The following is an 18,232-nucleotide window of genomic DNA, read 5'->3' as shown; positions in this document are numbered from 1 at the left end:
TTATGACACTTCATGAAATTCTAAGAAACTTTAATTATTGGTGCATATAAGAAGGGTCAAATTTCAAAAGTTTTTATTTTCGGCCATAATTCGATAGGTTTTGTGATATTCTGTAGCCAATCCAGGTTTTTGCATGAGGAGAGGAAGCGATAAATTAGCTGTATAATAATACAAGAATTCTTGAAGTTAAGAAGGAAAACCAAATTTACAGTATTTTCCTATAAATTCATTGCTGAGTTTTCTATTTTTGCCGACGTGACCTATAGGTTTGTTAAAAAACTTTATTGAACAGAAAAAAAAACAAAGATACTTGAATAAATAAAGAAAAACACGTGAACTACAGAAAATGAACATGTTCAAATTCTGTAGTGTAAGGAGAAAAAGACGTGGACTACAGAAAATAAACATGTTTATTTTCTGTAGTTTGAAGAGAAAGCCACGTGGACTACAGAAAATGAACATGTTCAAATTCTGTAATTTGAATAGAAAAAGGATAAAATAAACCCAGTGAATGTCAAAAACCAATATGGTCCAAGTACTATTAAAGTGGAGGGTTGAATCCGACCATGAAATGATTGTGTAGTGATGAGTGAGTTAGTAGAATTATCTGAAAAGAACAACGGTTTACTATGTCTCCTCAACATCAAACTAACATGATCTAACAGCCAAAATTGTAGATTTCGGATATTTTGAACAAGTGTCTTGAGGAAAAATTCTGAAAATGAATTTGTTTCGTCTGTGCTTCTTTTCTTGATTTCAAACATACATTTTCCCTCTATTGAACTGACATACTTTCGACCGACAGAGAGACAACATAAAAGAACAATATCCGTTCCATGACAAAAATTAAGTATAACCGTACGCATTGTATGTATAACCCATGATTAGAAAAAAATCAGATTAGCTGAAATTACTTCGAGAATTAGATTACTTACCGCTCCATCAACCCAGAGAAATTGGAAAAAGGATTATATTTAAATGTATGCATTTTGAAAATGAATTAAACACAACAATAGCACGACTCTTTTAGTAGAACACGTCGCAAATTTTGGAACGTGCTCTAGATTCATTTCCTCCGAAGAAATAAAAAGACACGTGTCATGTTTTATTCCTTCAAAAAATTTTGTCAATTTTGTGTCTTTTTATTTCTTCGGAGGAAATGAATCTAGAGCACGTTCCAAAATTTGCGACGTGTTCTACTAAAAGAGTCGTGCTATTGTTGTGTTTAATTCATTTTCAAAATGCATACATTTAAATATAATCCTTTTTCCAATTTCTCTGGGTTGATGGAGCGGTAAGTAATCTAATTCTCGAAGTAATTTCAGCTAATCTGATTTTTTTCTAATCATGGGTTATACATACAATGCGTACGGTTATACTTAATTTTTGTCATGGAACGGATATTGTTCTTTTATGTTGTCTCTCTGTCGGTCGAAAGTATGTCAGTTCAATTGAGGGAAAATGTATGTTTGAAATCAAGAAAAGAAGCACAGACGAAACAAATTCATTTTCAGAATTTTTCCTCAAGACACTTGTTCAAAATATCCGAAATCTACCATTTTGGCTGTTAGATCATGTTAGTTTGATGTTGAGGAGACATAGTAAACCGTTGTTCTTTTCAGATAATTCTACTAACTCACTCATAACTACACAATCTTTTCATGGTCGGATTCAACCCTCCACTTTAATAGTACTTGGACCATATTGGTTTTTGACATTCACTGGGTTTATTTTATCCTTTTTCTATTCAAATTACAGAATTTGAACATTTTAATTTTCTGTAGTCCACGTGGCTTTCTCTTCAAACTACAGAAAATAAACATGTTTATTTTCTGTAGTCCACGTCTTTTTCTCCTTAAACTACAGAAAATAAACATGTTCATTTTCTGTAGTCCACGTGGCTTTCTCCTTACACTACAGAATTTGAACATGTTCATTTTCTGTAGTTCACGTGTTTTTCTTTATTTATTCAAGTATCTTTGTTTTTTTTTGTACTTATAAATGTCAGTTCAATAAAGGTTTTAACAAACTAATAGGTCAAAGTGAAAATTTGCATTCTAAAATAAAAATAAAGTAGTTTTCGTATATTTCCATAATTTGGCTACACTTTCCACATGCTGGGTGTAGAAACGTTCTAAAACTGTAGTTTTATCTGTAATTCCAGCACCGAGAAGCATCATTGTCTAAAAGTGTATAAAACTACACATTTTAACGTAAATTACTGTTTTTTTCACGAAAATCGCCAACTTTTGAAATTCTACTCTTCTTATATGCTAAAAATTGCTCTAAACGCTATAATTCCCGTTCTCCGGACTCAAAATGAGCCTAGGTGGAAGAGTTTTCCAGGCGGCCTTGTACTCCTCTCGGACAAGATTTCTGTTTAATTTTTCGTTTTCTCCATTTTCCCACAAATTTGTGTAGTTTTTCTTTAAAATGCGATATAAATTGAAAAAAGCATGCAAGTTTCTTGAAAAGTTGAGAAAACGAGGAAGTGAGAAATAATTTTGTAGGAGAGAACTACAAGAATTTTCTGAATTATCAGAACCTGAAAAAAATACTTCAGTCCTCCTTAAGCATTACTGGCAAGACCTTTTTTAAATATGACCCTAGCTCAAGTACTGGTCAGGCCACGCCCCCAGAACCTAACGACTTACGAAAAATGCAAATGTCCATTCACAATTCCCACTGAAATATAGTCTTCCATCTGCGTCACCGTCGGCCTCTGACCTTGCCACAACAATACTCCATTCGGTTGCTCAGTCTTAAACTTAAACGCCACAATCTCATCTTTCTCCGACGTCAAATGGGGGAACTCATCGGAGGACAACTCAATAAACGCATCACCATCGAATCGAGCGGCATGTTCAATTGGTTTGACTGAAAAATAAGAAGAATGAATTGAATCCCGGAAATGTGTTAGACTCACACAAACTACACGTGGGTCCATCATAATACAGCTTGCATTCACATGTATAATGAGTCTTATTCCTCGGCATACATTGCCCGTTCATGCCACAAGTGGAATTGAGACAAATGTTATTCTCTTCCGGTGCCTCTGTGGAAAAACTCTTTTCCACCTCAATTTCTTCTGTAGAATCCGGGGGAACCGTTCCTTCACTATAATCCGAGTCAGCATCATCCGGGGATACTGTACCAATAGAAGCGATTTCTTCTTCTTCATCGCTGACGTCCGTAAGGTCATCAGTCGGGAGAATCAATGCGGTCTCCGGCTCCTCTGTCGTTGTAGTTGTAGTAGTGGTCTCTACCGGAATTATAATTTCTGGATCATCATCTCTAGAAATCTCATAGAAGTAATAGACCTCTTCAGTAGTCGTAGGTGGTTCTGAGCTTGTAGTAGTCGTCGGCTCCTCTGTAGTCGTTGTAGGCTCCTCAGTGGTAGTTTCAGGTTCTTCTGTTGTCGTTTCAGGCTCTTCTGTTGTTGTAGTTTCCGGTTCTTCTGTTGTAGTGGTTTCAGGTGGTTCCTCTGTAGTCGTAGTCGTCTCCTCAGTTGTCGCCACCACCCATTCTTCCTCTGGCGGGAACTCCAACTCATCACACGAAGAGATGTCTCCAGAAGACGAAAGATTCTGGAGATCCACGTCTTCAGAATTGATCAAAATCTCGTAGACACATCCATGGAACGACTGCTCTACCACGTCATCTGGGGAGTTCAGACCAGGAGGCAAACCGCCAATGAAGATTTCGGTGCCAGGTTTCAAGGTGTCAGTTTCGATCTGAAAATCAAAAACTTCCTCGTTCAATTTAATATGACATCATTTATGTGTTCTTCTGATTCTCTCTGAATTGCTGACTCACCGTGGAAACCTGATTTCCATTGACAGTCATTACAAGTGCATTGCCAGTTTGTTTAACAGCCACATCAATTAGTTCTCCAGCCACCAATGGTTCACTTTTCACTTTTTGAACTTCTTTATTCGGTTTATTAACCGTCAGAACCACCTGGTGATCTATCAAGGACAGGGATGCATATTGTTTGGTAGTTGACCCATATTCCGATGCAAAGTACATAAGAATATGCTCGTCACTATCAGCTTGTGGGCGGAGCTTCATTTTTATCTATAAATAAAAGTTAAAGATCGAAATTATGTTGAAAATTATGTATACCGATTCAAATTTCACTGGCTTGCGGACAGCCAAGAAAGAAGTGTCCGATGTGAACCCTAATGGCCGTGGGACCTCTGTTTTCTCCTCACACCGTAATCCAGTAGTACCCAATGGGCAGACACATTGCCAACTCTCCTCGTTGTCAAGACAGATTCCAGAATTGCAGTTTTCTGACAAAAATTAAATTAATGTGTGTAAATTCTATTTTCTATAACCAACCTTCATGACAAGAATTGGATCTCCACTGACAGTACTCCCCGTGGAATTTCGAGTTGCATTCACAACTGAATCCTTGATGATTGTTGGCGTTTCTGCATTTGGCACCGTTGAGACAAAGATTCGTGCTAGCACAGGCATCGTATTTGACAACGGACGGTGGGATTCGGGCCTCGCCGAGACCGACGTTGTGACCGGAGAGGATTACTTGGGAGATGATGCCTGGAATAAGGGGAAGTTAAGTTTGATCGAGAAAGCGGGAGCCGGAAACTGAGATCTTCAAAGTTTTGATGATTAATTTATACAGACCGGAACTCTTAGAACTGTTTTTTTTCTCTTATACCTACATAGAGCTAGCAAGATTTCGAAATTTTCGAGAATTTAGTCCCGGATAGTTATGTGATGTGCCGCGGGTCGGTAAAAAGTCAAATTACAAAAAAAAACCATTCTAACCCGGCCCGCGGCATATTAACGATCAACCATCCGGTCCGTAGTAGGTCAGACTTACAGAATTCGCCGAGATCCACATTTTGGTATATTTTTCAGCTCATAATATCGTGTTTCAAGCGAGTTACGCTCCAGCTCGATTTGTAAATATGCTCATTTTATCTTGTACTTGCTTGAAACCTACAGGTTTCAGAAAATCGAAATCAGTTAACACATTGTTCATAAGTGGATAGAGTAAAGAAAAGCGACTGTAAATGCACTCTAGCAGAGTTGCGCGGAAGTGATTTTTTCTAAAACGGAAGTCGGAAGTCGGAAGTCGGAAGTAAAATTTTGAAAACGGAAGTCGGAAGTCGGAAGTCGGAAGTAGATTTTTTCGCAAAGATTCAAAAACTCTTAGAAAAAGTTCATAAAATTCGCGAAAATCAGTGTAAAATTTTGGAAAGAAAAGCCTATTTTCAGACCATTTTTCCTTGTATTTCTGCAAAATATACTTTTCGGAAACTCCACAATTATGACGGAAGTCGGAAGTTAACATCCGAAAACGGAAGTCGGAAGTAAAATTTTCAAAACGGAAGTCGGAAGCCGGAAGTCGGAATTCCGCGCAACTGGGCACTATAGTTTTTTCAAACCGCACATGAGTGCGAGGCTTCAGGTCCGCAACAAAGATATTCAAACTATCACCGATTCGCATCGCGGTTTATACTGAAAGATGCGACAGATAAACGTTAAATTTGAATAAGGCACTCCGCCAAGTTTTTTTTGGCAACGTGCCAACCGTTGTGCGATGGAGCGTTTTTCCACGACCTTACGCCTCACCCTGTTGTAAAACCGATGGAATTTTTATAGACTTGATCAAAAAAACTCAGACAAATGTCAAGACACCGGCAATGTGTCCAAATTTTTTTTTGGCCGGCGGTAAGAAATTTCCTGGCAGTTATCCCTCATATGTCACCTACCATTAAAATCATCGGCTTCACTCATCGGTTCATGTCTTCCTCCGATGAAAACCGGGCGATTGACTCCTAGACTCAAACTTGGCAACGGATTCGTGTGTTGTCTGATGGTCGCCTCTTCCCCATTCAATTGAACTGTCACCTGGTTTCTATCGTTTTTGATTTTCACAACATTCCACTCGTTTGGATTTATTGGGTTGGTAGTTTCCACGATTTCTGGAATAGGTATATTGATTTATATTAAGTTGTTTTGAATTTATAGACTAACGTCTTCCGTTTCCAACATCAAACTCATAGAGAATAGTTCCATGGTCTGTGATCTTAGCCTCATGGTGGATAGTATCAAACGGTTGAGCCAGCAGATCTCCAGAATTGATTCGCTTTGTTTCAAATAAGATTCCCTTTGGATCAGAAGAATTTAAAGTGATTTCAATATCAAAATTGACAATTTCCTCATCTGTCAAAGGTGGAAGCTCAATAGCATCTCCATGAATGATAGGTACAAAATCATCGACTTGCAAGTCAACTGTAGAGAACACGGGGTCCACTTCTTTCACAATTTCACAAGTGTACCTGAAACATGTAAAATGATAGCTGATAACAAAACTAAAAAAAACTCACGCTCCCTCATCCTCCCTATGCACTGAAGGCAACATCAAGACTCCCTTATCGACTCGAGACCCGGATGGAAGATCTCCTGCGTCTTTAGTCCAGATCACAGATTGATTCGGTTTAGTTTCAGTCTTTCCGATACATGAGAGATACGCGGGTTGTCCGACGGTGTAGATGACCGGGAGGGTGTCAGCGGTGATGGTGAATGTGACTTCGTCGTCTTCTGGAAATAAGCGAGAGGTGTTAGAGGATGGTGGGGATGAAGTGGTTGAGTGTGTCGGGGTGGGGAATCGTGAGGGCTTTATGAGTCGTTTTTGTGGGGGATTAGGGAAACAGAGGATCTTTGAAAATAATAGTAGTCGCGCTGTTTACAGTAACGTTTAGTTTGAGTATTCAAATTTTCACGAAAATCTGGGTACTGTATTCATAGTAGTGTGGAAAATATTTGTTTAAATACAAATCTATTGGATTTTGTGTAATTTATTTCGAGGCCCCTGGTAAGATACTTGATGCCATTAAAATTTCCTAAATTCTGCATAAACCGTAATACACAATTTTTTTGTCATTTGTTTAAACTTTGTAAGGAAATTCATATTTTCAGCACTATTTGACCGAGCATATTTGCGACGGCGCGGTCGGCTCAGGTTTCAGTACAACAATTGAACATTAAAATTTGTTTTCGTTGTTTTTGAAAAGTCTATTTTTACTATTTTTATTTTTACTATTTTTATTTTTACTATGTTTTTTTCGATTAAAAGTCGTTTTTACAAAAGATTTACGATTTTTTGATGAAAAGTTCAAAACATTTCGAAACATTTTGTGAAAAACTTGTGTACACTATCTGAATCCGGGCCGAACGGGCCGGCAAATTTTTCATCGACCCGGGCTGAGATTTTGCAAGTCTGGAATTTTGTGATAGACTTCCCTAGTGACAAATTTTGGCTGAATCCTTATTTAATGACATTTTTCAGTTTTGTAGTAGTAGTTTTTCAGATTTTATAACTATCACATCACACCTCGAAACTTTTCTATCTGAAATTTTCAAAATTTTGAAGCTTCAGATTTTCAGAACCACCATTCTTATTTTTTTCTTTTCTTTTATTCCAGTACTTTTCAGAGTATCTCTATTTTATTCACAGCAATTCACAAGTTATTGTTCAATAGTTTTCATCGGGATTCACAACACTTTTTTCATGAGTTTAACGGTTTTAGGGTTTCAGTTCAGACCACTTTCAATAAATGGACAACTCCGATAAAATTCTGATCTCTGTAAAAAAGACGGACAAATTTTCTTTCAGGACACTGACATTTTTTTTAAATTCTGAAAATTCCAGACCACTTCAACAATGCAAACCAGGAATACCTTGCTAGATTTATTGGAAGGGAAGAGGAGGGCAGTTGAAAAAGAAAAGAAGGAAAATTCTCTCATCGGTACATATACTCGAAAATCAAGATTAGTATAGTAAGACAAAAAAAGAAAAAAGGCACGAATTATTGGAAAAAATGTGTTTTTTGAGCACCACAGAGCAAGAAACGACAAGAATTATTGTTGTGTATGAAGAAAATTGAAAGAAAAAAGAAAAATTCTAGGTCAAATTATGAATGGAAGTGGAAGGGTAACATTGTAACACACACCGGTTACCGGTTGGGCAGTGAATTAAAAAAAATAGAAAAAAATAGTTGGAAAAATCAATAAAAATTGGTTAAAACACACACTCAGGCACACTATTTTGGGAGAGATACTCTGTTTACGGAATTTTTTTTGTCAAAAAGGCAATAAGGCAAAAAATGCTTAGAACCAGGATCCGAAAAGTTTTGTGGTGGTACGCGTCTTTCTGGGTGCGGCTGGGTTCTGCACATTGCGTCTACGGTGCCTCAGACGACGGCCCCGACGATTCCCCAAATGTTTTCGCTTGCGTTTTCCGGAGCCAACGTTGAGCACTGTTCGGGTTTGGAGTGGTCCTGCCTTGGTCTTCGCCACGCAACGGTACACGCCGGCGTTCTCTTCTTTGAGGTCGGTGAAGAGGAGACGTCCGCCGGTTACCTGGAAATGAGTAGAGGCTTTTTGGGGTGTCTGGGATGGGGGAGGGAGAGCTTGATAGATGATAGAAGTTTAGGAGGTTTTTGTGGTGGTAGTGGGGGTCAAGTTTTGTTTTATACGGAATGATTTAATTTTCGGAAATCGCGGAATTCGGGATTCGGAATTCGGAACCAGGAATGGAGCCTGGAGCCTGGAAGCCGGAATTTTTTTTCCGTTTATAGAGTAAAACTGTTTTTCAGACATGATAATTACTCTAAAAGGTCTAAATTTGTTTTTATGGACAAAAAAGAAAAAAGCTGTCATTTTCGGTTTTCGAAAAAGACTTCCTAAAAAATTTTACCTAAAGATTCACTTTTTCGCAATTTTTAACCATAAAATCGGCAAAAATTCGAGGAAAGTGCGCTCTATTGACAATATTTGATACTTGTCAATTAATCGCGTTTACCAGCTGATAATCCGATTTCGATAGAGCGGAATTGCACAGTACAGTCGAACCAAAAATGTAGTAGTCGCGCTCTTCTGATGAAAATGAATTGCGGTAGAGCGCGTTTGCAGTTTTCATTGAAAATGTTGATTTTTCGGTTTAGCTTTTATGAAAAACGCTGGCAATTGTGATTTTTCCGTAAAAATCGCAAGTTTCGATTTCAACAAAATTAAAATCAAGAGCTCCCGGTTTTTGACGTTAGTAACTGAAAAAATAAATCACTTACTAAAAATCGCATTTTTTGTATGGAAACTCAATTTCCGGCTAATTCAAGTAAAAAACATCAAAGTTATGAAAAAATTCAAAAAACTTCAATTATTGAGGCTTTTGCTCTGAAAATGCGGGGGAAAACATTAGACTGAGAATTAAACTATTCTGGAGCTTTTAAAATCTAAAAATCACGGAATCCAGAATTCGGAACCCGGAATTCCGGATTCTCATAACCACACACCACAAAAACGTTTTTCGAACATGCAAACAGAAAACAATATCAATTCTAACTAATCTTCAAATTATTTCAATTGAGAATACAAATTTCAAATAAAAGTTTTGAAATTAGGCAAATCGTCAAAATGAATCAAAATTAGGAAAAACTTATAGAGGGGATGTCATTATTTTTCAGTGGGAGTCATAGAAATTCTCAATCACTATATTCATATATATATAATCATCCAAACTTACGGTCGTGTTGCAAACAACATCATGTCTAAGTATAGGATACACCTGAAAGCGGTTAGCACTAGAAAAGAAAATTAAGAAAGTTCTAGAACATTCCATTTCTCGTTTCAAAGGTGCAGACATACCTGAGAGTTTGGTGGTAGATCATCATTTCCTTCCTTGGCCCATTGGATAACTGCAGATGGATCTCCAGTTACCTTACAGTCGAACCAGGCACGATCTCCAATCTGTGGGGATTCGGAGGAGACTTCGAGGAGCACTTGGATGATGGTGTCGGGGACTGAAAAACGTGAACATGTATTTCTACGGTAGGTACTGTAGCTTGTTGGAGTGTCGGCATTTTTTAAAGAGCGTATCACTTCATTGTTGCAAAATTGGTCACTGTAACTTAAAAATGGGTACTGTAAAAAATGTCAGAGTAAAAAATAACAATTGTAAGTGTAACTTGTACAAGTTGGTGTAGCTACTAATTCGTGTGTTTTTTAACTTTTTTTTCTCAAGATCACGTTATTCACGATTGCAAAAAAACCCGGTATGATAGAAAAGCATGCTTACCATAGTTATACGGAATGGCATTTTTCGATTTCCGGTATTCGGAATTCGGAACCGGAATGAAAAAAAAAACCCCGCCATTCCGGATTTCGAACAACTATGTATGGTTCTTACAACTGCGCTCCACCGAAATCCCCTTTAAAATGTCTCTTTTTCTTTGATTCTCTCATCTCACACACAATTTTTCACGGTTTCGGTAGAGCCGGTGACAATATAACCTGATTTCAAGGTTTTATAGTGTTCTACCACAGTGGGTATTTTAAGATTTGGTTGACCAGTACCTATGTAAGTCATAACGAGTACTAAAATTTCAAAAAACAAATCTTCATGACCCAAAACTTTTTACAAAACTTACCAAACATCTGAGCGGTCACGAATCCTTCTACAACATTTCCATCAAATGAAACTCTGCAGACATATGTTCCAGCGGAAGCATCATCGAACTCCTTGATCTCAATCTTGTTTCCATTTGGAACTGCCTTTGATGGAAGATCTCCATTCTCGTAAGTCCATTCAACCTTTGATCCAGGAACTGAGTAGATTGGGCAAGTGAATGAGGCATCCGATTTGTCGTCGAATTTCACGATTTGGGCGTCTGAAATTATAAGGGTAAGGATAAAATACCTTCTTAAGGTTTTTTTGTCCGTTGTGTCTTTTATGCCATTTTCCATTTAGTTTCCCTATAAATTTTTCTCACGAGATTTGTCTTGTTGTCCGACTGAAACGGCGGTATAGGCGGATCCAATAACCAATCCATTGTTATCCTCAACGTTGCATCTGTATACTCCAAAGTCGTTCGATGGGTCAGCCTTGGTGATTTCGAGAGTTGGCTCAGTGCCAAGTTGACGGACAAGGGAACCACCGCGGAGGAGAGCCCACTTGAAGTGCTCGCCGTTTTCGGCTCCTGGAAAAAAAGTTGAGTTTAGGAGGGTAGGGGAGTGGAAGGCTGAAAGTTATGTTATATTTTTAAAGGACTACAATTTAGAGACACTCTGAGAACGCGAAATATCGAAATATTCTTTTTAAAAACATTTTTATTATAGTACCAGTACAAAATTTTCAGGTAGCTTAATATCAGAGTTCCGAAATATCCAAATAACAAAATTTTCAAGTTTTGAATTTCAGAAATCACGAATTTCAGACGTCTGAAATCTAAAACTTCCGAATTCCGGAATCTTCGCTTTCCGAGGGAGGCCGGAGATTCCGATTTCAGAAAACTCACAAACTCCAAAATTTCAGAATTTTGAAGCTTTACGCATTTCTGATAATAACGCGTTTTAGACAACAGTTAGCGCATTTTTAAGTATATTCAAATTTCAAATGTTTGTTAATCACATGTATATGTAAATCAAGCCAAAGTTTTAAAAATGTCCCAAAGCTGAAGCTCCCAAGCTAGAAAACCGTTTCAAAAAGCAAAAAACTAACCTGTTTACACAAAAAGACAGTGTTAGATGACATATAGACACATAAAATCCTTCCTTGAAAAGAGCTTGAAATCTGAAATCCCGCTCCCCATTCCCCATAGTTAGTTATAGACACTTTGGACATTCTGTTTGGTTTTGGTTGGCATAGACACAACGGACAAAAAAAATGAGAAAAAAGTTAGTATCGACACATAACCTAGTGGTCCTTGCTGCTGCACAATTACAATATTCGGCGATCTTCCAACTTCATAGTTCGTCGACTCCAACGTGCAATAGTAGAAGCCACGATCACACAAATCGGCGTGCTTCAGGTGAATGTGGTTAGTGTTGGCGACGTTAGTGAACGAGACAAGATCTTCGGTGGCGTGCCACCATAAGACGCGTGCTTTTGGATCTGCATAGTTGATTAAAGGCATACCGCATGCGTAACCCCTAAAAATTTCAGGACTAACCTTGAACAGAACATTTCAGCACAATATTATCTCCTTGGGATACTACACGAACACGTGGCGGCTCAATCTCAACCTTTGGTTCATCGTCAGCATCGGATGAGGAGTGCACGTGGACACCGGCGGACGCGATGATCTCGTTGTTACGGTAACCGTTGCAACGGTACTCGCCAGCGTAGGAATTCTGAAAAAACAAAAGAAAAATTAATAGCATGAAAGGGGTCTAGACTCACCTTGAAGCTTGGGAAGTGCAAAAGTCCTGGCTCATTGTGCTCCTCAACATCAGTTGGGAGTTGATCGTCAACCTTCTCCCACTCCAATCTGTCAACCAATGAGCTTCCGGTAGCGGTACAAATGAGTTCTCCTTTCTCCCCTTGATCGAACCATTGAGATGATCCTCCGAGGATGGAAACAGTGGCAATTCTGGATGGTTCTACAACTTCAATGTAGATGTTCTTGGTGGCAGTAGCATGGGCACTGGATCCCTTGCAAGTGTAGACTCCGGCGTTTCCTAATCCAACATTTGGATGTCTGATGAACTGCTCCGAGATGGTGACTGGCTTGAAATCATCTGGAAGATCTCCACGCTCCGGTCCTGGGTCATGAAGCCATTCGACTTCTGGCTCTGGGTCTCCTGGTGCTCCGAATGCTTCGCATTTCACTTGAAGTGGTTCTCCTACTGTAACAATTAGTTTAGGTCCAGCTGGGTTTGTCTTGACGGTAAGGGACGGTCCGATGTTGACGACTCCGTGATCGGTGGCCTCGCCAATAGGGTTCGAAGCCGTGCAAGTGTACTCTCCGTTGAGTTCGGAGCGACCGTTGGAGAAGTCGAGAATATTTGGCTCAAGCGGTGTAACGTCGTGAGGTAGAGGTGATCCGTCGGGTCCAGTCCATGTAATCTTTGGAGTAGGCGATCCTGTAGTGATACATCTGAACTGGTGACGCTCTCCTGGCTTCCCATTCCATGTGCGTGGCTCGACGACAGCCGTTGGGGGCTCTTGGTCTGGAAATGTAGAGGTTAACGGGGTCGGGGGTGAATTCGAACTCTGAAATTGAATTGCAGAACATGCACGGCTCAATGGAGCGCGAATGTTATCCTAATGTATTCATGCTAGTCCCTAACTTGTCCCTAAGATTCTATTATAGAGTGAAGGAATAGTGAAACGAATAGGGAAAACACTGGGTGAAAATCATTTTGGGAAAAATAGTGTAGTGCGAACCCTCGGTGACTTCCAATCGAACAGGATCAGCGACTCCGGTTCCAAACGAGTTCGTCGCAGAGCACACGTATTCTCCGATATTATCATCTCCTGCAGACGACACAATCAAGTCGTCTCCATCCTGCATGACGTGCTCCGGCAGCTCTCCGTTCTCCTCACGGAATCCCCACTTGATGCGAGCGGGCGAGTCGGAGTGTGCGACACAGTTGAATCGTGCTGGTGAGCCGGGCGCCACGGAAAGTACCGGTGGTGTGGCGACTGGCCGTGGTGGTGTGCCTTCTGAAAGTGGTGGAAGGATAGGATAGGATAGGGGGGAAAGGGAAGATTTCTTTGAAAATAAATAGAAAACCAAAAGTGAGAAGGAGAAAGGAAAAAACAAAGGTCAAACCAGGTGTCACGTTGAGAACGCTTGGGTTGGTCCTGACTGGCTCTCGGTTTTCTGGTGAGTAGACGCAAATGTAGTCTCCAGCATCTTGAATCTGAGTGGATGGAATCGTCAGCACTCCTCGATCATCACTGGATCCAAACGGAAGAGATCGTCCGTCAGCTCGCTCGAATGAGAGATCTTTAGCGGCGGATGGCGTTCCAGGTACGGAACACTGAATTCGTGCCGGGTCACCTTCAGGGACCGTCTGTGTTTGTGGGGTGATCACTGGGTGCTGTGATGGGCGATCTGAATTAATGGAAAGGACGGTCACAGACAATATCAATTGGTAACACCGCAAGAAACATTATTACACTGCAAGAAAATCGTGCAGGATAGAGAGAGATAGATAACTTAAGGATAGATTTTTCAAACAACTAACGAGCATCGACGACTGGTGGTCCGGCAGCATTGGTAACATGAACTGTTGCAGGAGACGAATCGATTGGAGCTCCGGTATCTGGATCACGGGCGGTACAGATGTAGTCTCCCTCGTCGGTGAGCTCAGCGCGCTGGACTGCCAAGAGCCCGTTGTTCTCGTCGGCGTCCTCGTTGAGTTGTCCGGAAGCTCTTCTGAAAGAGAGTTGGACACTTGGGTGTCCGGGAACGTAGCATCGGATTCTGAAGGGTGAACCTTCTGGAACAGTCTGCTCGGCTGGGTCGATGATTGGACGGATTGCTGGAAAGGGGGTGGGATAGGATAGAGGAAAGGAAAACAAAAGGATAGAATAGGATAGAAGGTGTCATGCATTCACACGAAATCATGAAATCATCATAACAAAACTTTCAAAAACTCACGTGACTTGACAATGACTCTAGCTGGATTCGACTCGACTGGTCTGTTGGTGTTCGGGTCGGTGGCGATACAGATGTACTCGTCTTCATCAGACTTGAGGGTTCTTGGAATCTCAAGGTTTCCTCCGGAGACGCGCGCGTGGACTGGGAGTGGACGACGTCCTCTTTTGACGAATTGAAGTTGGATGTTGGGGTGTCCGGGTACCCAGCAACGGATACGGGATGGCTCGCCTTCGTTGACGGTTTGGACTGGTGGGTCGACTTGGGGTTGGATGGCTTGGGCTGGAAAATGAGGGGATGATATTTTCAGTCATTTTTTTATTTTGGTAATTGAACTAAGAGTGCAGGGCCTACAAACTTTAGGTACCTGTCCGGAAAACCTAACATCTAGTTAGCACAGGCGGCTAAGACTCTTCGTACTGAAACTTTTACAATGAGAACCTTATTAAAACGCTTCAAAACGATTTATGAATTGGGGCACAGGTACTCTGGAAGATGTTGATTCCTTTACTGGGTAAAACCGGCTAATTGTTTCTATGAGCCCAGTTATGAGCAGTCAAACTTTTCATTTATACTCACGTTGATTAACATTAAGTCTAGCAGGTGGCGACAACTGTGTGCTACCATCTGGCTCGGTGGCAGTACACTCGTACTCTCCAGCATCATTCAATTGAGACTTGTCGATTCTCAAAAATCCATCTCTCTCCAAAATTCCATTCGGCAGTGGCCGTCCGTCCTTTCTCGACCATTTCAATTGAGCACGTGGCTGTCCTGGAACCCAACATCTGAACTGAGCTGGATCATTCACGTTGACAGTCTGGTTTGGTGGATCGATTTGTGGCGCGGCGCCGCGTTGTGGTGGTGCTGGATCTCTGATGTTTAATTGAACGGGCTCGGATTGAAGTGGAGTGTTGTTGGCTGGATCGGTGGCTGTGCAGACGTATTGTCCGACTTCTTGATCTCCGGCACGTGGAATGTGAAGGATTCCTTGTTGCTCTTGGACACCGGATGGGAGTGGTCCACCACCTGGGCGCGACCATCTGAGTTGGACATTAGAGTTTCCGGGTACCCAGCACTTGAAACGGGCTGGTTGGTCTCGGTCGACGGTTTGGCGGACTGGATCGACCTTTGGTGGGGTGACAGCTGGAAAAAGAAGATATTTGGTTAGATTCTGGAGGTCTTTGGGTTTGTCCGGATGTCCTGGGATGCTTAGGATCAAATAGTTTTTGAATCCGCCGGTGGCTGACCACTCGCCGAAAGTTCGGCCCGGGGACGATGAGTGGGTCTCGTTGCGGTATTTCGATTCACGGCGACTCTCCACTGTACTTCAGCCATTAAAAAGTTTTATACTACGGTAGTCGCAACGAGACCCACTCCGCATCCCCAGGCCGAACTTTGTGCGAGCTGTTAGCCACCGGCGAATGGGTAATACGCGTGTCTTTTTTGTCTGTTTGTCTGTCTGTCTGCCTGTTTGTCCGTCTGTCTGTCTGTCCAGATGTCCGGTTTCTGGGTTTGCTACGCCTCTATCCGCTAACATCGGTTTCAAATTTTCAAATGTTTCCAATTCTACAAACACTATTAGTACATATACATGTATGTTTTCACTCTCAAAATCTCAAAAAAGTCACTCAAAAAGAACCACAGCAAAACCCACGTCTTTTCACTTCCAACACTGCTGGTGGACTCTGTCCGATTCCGTATTGATTAGCGGCCGAGCAGATATATCTACCGGCATGGTGAAGTTGAGATTGTGGGATTTTGAGAGCATTTCCAGTCTGGTAGACACCATGTGGAAGTGGTCCTCCCAGCTGGTCACGATGCCATGTGATCTGGCAATCGGGTATTCCTGGAACCCAACATCTGAAGGCGGCTGGCTCTCCTTCGTTGACGACGAGGTGTGGGGGATCAATGACTGGTTGTGGTGGACGTCCGCCTAGAAAAAAGTTAGGTAACACTCAATAACAATACATGCTTGGAGAGAGCACATTCAGAACTCTTTTAGACAAAAACTGGAAAAAAGATGAGGTGTGTTAGAATGTAAGAGTAACCAAAAAAATGACAAAAAAGAACAAACTTATTTTCTTCGAAACTGTTAGCAAAGCGTCATCCGTCGCGTACTGTGTTATCGTCGTCGCTGTACACCTGTACTGTCCGGCGTGCTCCCTCTCGACACCTTCCAACACCAGATACCCGTCATAGGCCTTGGCGTTCGAGGGTAGACTCATTTCACCAACTTTCGTCCATTCCACATGGATTTTTTCGTTCTGAAAATGTTATGGAACTCAAAGAAAAAAGAAAAACCGGGGAGGTTAGGTTTTGGTTTTGTTGGAGGGTTGGGAGAAGTTGAAAAAAAAGAAAACTAATGTAAATTTTGGATGAAAGGGTGTGAGGGGATATTTTCAGAGTTTCAGGGGAAATCTATCTTCTTGAAATTTGAAAAAAAAACTGTAACAGTTAGAATTAAAGAATCTCAGAATTCTAGAAACCTCGGGAATCTGGAATTCAGGATTTCTGAGAATCCGCAGGTACAAGTAACCAGAATTTTAAGAATCCTCAGAGTCAACATTAATGGACCTACCCATGAAGAAAACTTGCTTATTCACAAACGCAAAATAATGCATTTTTATGGCACAAAAATGCTAAAAATGCCTTAAATTGCATTCGTGAATTGAATTGAATTGCATTAAATGGTACAAGTGTTTTGCGTGGGTAGGTCCGGTCCATAAAGGAGGACTGAAGTTACATTGTCCGAGAGGACTACACGGACGCGCGGAAAAACTCATCCAGATAGTATCCTTCTGAGTCAGGAGAACAGGAATTGTAGGCTTCTGTCTTCCTTTAAACTACTGTAAGCAAAAAATTACGGTAACTGAAAATACAACTGCTTGGAAGATTAATATCTAGAAATGACAGTAAATCAGGAAAAGTGAAACTAGAGAATTCGAAATTGAAGTTGCTCAGAATTATGCTATTTCTGAAGATTCAGAATTCAGAACTCAGAATTTTAGAACTCAGAAAAACTAACTGTCTTTGCCTAGGTTTAAATTTTACTTGGTCTTCTTTCACACCCTTCACACCAAATGAATATATGTTAATAAAACCAAAAAAACTATGCATATTAATTACCGTAAAGCCTGTCACTTGACATATCCAATGTACCCGATCTCCCGGGTGTGCGATCTGTCGTTTCGGTTCCATTATCCTGACGCGTAACACTAAAGAGAAGGGATTAATATGAAAAAAACCGAAAAAAGAATACTGCAACAACTTAATTAATTAATTGATTTTCTGGACTGACTGGACGAACACATTTCTGTTTGGACACTTGACACATCGAGGACGACACATTGAACGAATATGTTTATTGGGTTTAATAATGCAATATATTTTCTTGTTTTCTTGTTATGTGGCAGTGAGATATGGTGAAGAAACAGTTCCATAGAGAGAGAAAAGAGAAAAGAAAACACAGATATCAGAAAGAGAGATATGGAAGAGAAGGTAACAGGTAACAAATCATAGAGAAAAAGCGAAACGGATCAAGTGATTGCGGCAGTCTGGGATTATGGATGGGATAGGAGAACGTGTGGAGAACACAAGAATTGTTTTCTTTTCTCTTTTAGACACTTACGGACATGATACAAACAAACACGGAACGGAAACATGGAGAGAAAACACACGCAAACACAATGATTTTCTGATCATCAATAGAACGTCTATACTTTTTGGGAATTTTCAGATTCTAGAAGGTTCTAAAAGTATATTTAGGAAGGTTCTACTGATGATAGAAGCGAGAACGAACGCGAATTCGTCGT

Source organism: Caenorhabditis remanei, chromosome II (genome assembly GCF_010183535.1).
Source record: "Caenorhabditis remanei strain PX506 chromosome II, whole genome shotgun sequence".
NCBI lineage: Eukaryota > Metazoa > Nematoda > Chromadorea > Rhabditida > Rhabditidae > Caenorhabditis > Caenorhabditis remanei.
Note: the sequence above shows the minus strand (reverse complement) of the source record.